The 3,847-nt window shown below is 46.0% G+C and overlaps 1 protein-coding gene across 5 annotated transcripts in view; it reads right to left on the reverse strand.

Moving 5' to 3' along the window:
- LOC134346638 (discoidin domain-containing receptor 2-like) overlaps positions 1-3,847 on the reverse strand; it is a 146,443-nt gene that overhangs the window by 89,726 nt on the left and 52,870 nt on the right. Inside the window, exon 1 of one of the 5 annotated variants that reach the window (XM_063048109.1) lies at positions 3,601-3,692. The exons of the other annotated variants lie outside the window; for them this stretch is intronic. The gene's annotated coding sequence lies outside the window, so the exon portion shown is untranslated. Of the gene's footprint in view, positions 1-3,600; positions 3,693-3,847 lie in introns of those variants that run through there. 5 annotated transcript variants of the gene reach the window in all.

A 3,847-nucleotide genomic window follows, 5' to 3' on the forward strand; every position in this document is an offset into this window, starting at 1 on the left:
GTGTCAGTTTTGGTAACTAATAATAATGTCATTAAGCTGGAAAGAATGTATGGAAGATTTATGAGAGTGTTGCCAGTACTTGAAGGCCTGGGAGAGGTTGTAGGAGATTGATGGGTGAACTTATGGACACATGTAAAACCATGAGGGATGTAGATGGGGTGAATGCACACAGTCTTTTCCCCAGGGATAAGGAAATAAAATCTACAGGTCATAGGTTTAAGGAGATGAAAGATTTCAAAGGGACCTGAGAGGCAACTTCCTCAGGTAGAGGGTGGTATGTATATGGAGTGAGCTGCCAGAGGAAGTAATTGAGGCAAGTACCCTAATAACTTCTAAAAGAGATTTGGATCCATACACGTATAGGAAAGGTTTAGAACAGGGGTTCCCAAATTGGGATCCTCAGACTGCTCAGTTAATGGTAGAGGTGCATGGCATAAAAAGGGTTGGGAACCCTTGGTTTAGAGGGATGTGGGTCAAACATGGGCAACATGTACCTGAACTTTCCTGCACTGCACGCTCTCTGCAGCTGTTACACTTCGTTCTACGTTGTTATTGTTTTATCTTGTTTTACCTCAATGCACTGTGTAATGATGTGATAGTATGAGCAGTGTGCAAGACAAGTTTTTCAGTGTGCCTCAGTACACGTGACGATAATAAACCAATACTAATACTGAAAAGCTCACTCCAAGAGGAAGCTTCATGAGGACGGGGAGAAGGCGAGGTTCAGGCAGGGAATTCCAGCATCTGAGACTGATAGGGAAATAAACCAGCTACGATCGAACAGTGGAGCAGACTCAATGGGCTGAATGGCCTAATTCATTTCCTGTGTCTTATGGCCTTATGGGTGGGGAAACCCTGGATCTAAGATGTCAGAGAGTGCAGAGAGGACAGAGTGAAGAGCACTCTACCTGGGAAGGGTCGGTCTGCAGGAGCAGCCTCTCACGGAGCTGAGCTCCTAACAAGCCAGAGACTTCTGACAGCCATCCAAATGCTTTGAGTCAAGATTCCAATGTTTACTCCGTGACTAAATACCACAGTCAGGTCCGGATCTGCCTCAGCTTCTGATCGGTATCTGGGCACAATTTAATGAGCCTTAATGTATTTGTCAGGTCTGCCTGTTGACAAGTTTCGGGGAGGTTTTCCCATTGCTCAGACCTGCCGAACACCCGGAGTCAGAGTCTTTAACCATTGCTTTGCTTCGATTTCTATTATTATATAATTCTATTTAATCAAACTTTCTTCTCATTATTTCTCCATCCGCTCCCACTCTGATCTATCAGTCTCCTGATTCCTGCACTGTCACAATGATGCCTAGTGCAAGTTTACTGAGCAGTACCTCGCCTTTTACCTGGGCACACCGTAGCCTTCCAGACGCAACATCCAATTCAACAACGGCAGTTAATCGGCTTTTGAGTACTTGCAGATTGGAGATTCCCTTGCAATATCTTATCATCCATCTGGAAGTGAACCCCTCACTCTCTGACTCTGAGCCTGTTCCACTGTTCCAGCATCATTCTGTGTAAGATGCTGCAGCACCTCACCTTCTGACTGGAAACGTGGCAGCCTTCTGGGCTCAACCTCAGAGAACTAGAAGTTTGAACTTTTATTTTCCCCCAGATTCAGAATCAGATTGATCACCACTGACATGGGCTGTGAAATATATTGTTTTGTGGCAGCAGTACAGTGCAAGATGTAAAAAAACTGTATTAGAAAAATAAATAAATAGTGCAAAATACAATTCCCGAGGTAATTTTGAGCACTCATTATTTCCACTCATGCTTTGGTTGATTTAATCCTCTATTCGTTCCATTTCTTGCCTCTTTAACACCCCCCCCCCCCCCCGGCACACATACACAACCTCTCCCTCATTCACACATATGCAATCTCTCCCTCACACACACAATCTCTCTCCCACTTACACAAGCAATCCCTTTCCCTCACACACCATCTCTCCCTTACACACAATCTCTCTCCCCCACAAACACAATATTTCTCCCCCCCCACACACATATAATGCCTCCCTCATGCACACCATCTCTCTCCCGAATACACACACACAATCTCTCCCCCCCACACTCACAATCTTTCTTCCCCCCACACACAATCTCTCTCACTTTCATGCGCACGTGCGCGCACACACACACACACACACACACACACACAAAAAGCTCTCTCCCCCATACACACACACAATTTCTCTCTCCCCACACACACAATCTCTCTCCCCATACACACACAATCTCTCTCCCCCACACACACATAATCTCTCTCACTCACACACACACACACACTCACACACACACTCACACACACACACAATCTCTCTTCCCCACACACACAATCTCTCTCCCCCATACACACACAATCTCTCTCCCCCACACACACATAATCTCTCTCACTCACATACACACACACACAATCTCTCTTCCCCACACACACATAATCTCTCTCACTCACATACACACACCAACTCTACCTCCCCACACGCACATATTCTCTCTCATTCACATACACACACACACAATCTCTCCCTCCCACACACAATCTCTCTCCCACGTACACACATAATCTCTAACTCCCCACACACATATAATTCTGTCACTCATACATACACACAAACACACACACACACACACACACACACACACACACACACACACACAATCTCTTCCCCCCATACACGCACACAATCTGTCCCCCCCATACACGCATACAACGTCCCCCACACACAATCTCTCCCCCAAACACGCACACAATCTCTCCCCCCACACAAACAATCTCTCTCCCCCATACACACACACAATCTTACCCCCACACACACACACACAATCTCTCCCCCCACACACAATCTCTCTCCCCCATACATGCACACAATCTCTCCCCTCCACACACAATCTCTCCCCCCATACACACAATCTCTCTTCCCCACACATACAATCTCTCTCCCCCATATAGACACACACAATCTCTCCCCCACACACAATCATTCTCCCCCATACACACACACAATCTCTCCCCCCATACACAAAATCTCCCCCATACACACACACAATCTCTCCCCCACACACACAATCTCTCCCCCGCACACACACAATCTCTCCCTCAAACACACACACAATCTTTCTCCCCCATACACGTACACAACCTCTCCCCCCACAAACACAATCTCTCTCTCCCCACACACTCAATCTCTACCTCCCTACACACACACTGTCTACCTCACTTACATGCACACATACACACACGCACGCATGCATACGCACACACAAACACACACACACACACACGTGTGCGCCATCTCTCTCCCACATACACACACAATCTCTACCTCCCCACACACATAATCTCTCTCATTTACATACACACACACACACACAAACACAATTTCTCTCCCCTCACACACTCATAATCTCTCTCACACACACACACACACACACACACACACACACACTATCACACTCTCTATCTCACACCACCAGCACCACCACTGCTTGTGTCATCTAGTCTCTCAGCTCCTTTCGGAACAAGAAAGATCTTCCCTTCTATTCTCCCCACTCCAACACCACCAATCCATTTCTCTGCACAATAATCTGGTTTTACCTTTGAGTGCTCCTAGTTCTGATGCCAGTTTAAATCCCAGCTATTCTGCTCCTTCCACCAGTTTAAAGTTCAAAGTAAATTGATTATCAAGCTACGTACTGTATGTGTCACCTAATCATTACCTCAGTACAGCAACACTATGAGCACTTTGGACTACAATGGACTTCAAAACTCGAAGTAAATTTATTCAAAGTACGTACAATTTACCTATTTCACCAAATACTACCCTGGGATTAATTTTCTTGTG

The sequence above is a fragment of the Mobula hypostoma genome, chromosome 5 (assembly GCF_963921235.1).
Source record: "Mobula hypostoma chromosome 5, sMobHyp1.1, whole genome shotgun sequence".
Lineage (NCBI taxonomy): Eukaryota > Metazoa > Chordata > Chondrichthyes > Myliobatiformes > Myliobatidae > Mobula > Mobula hypostoma.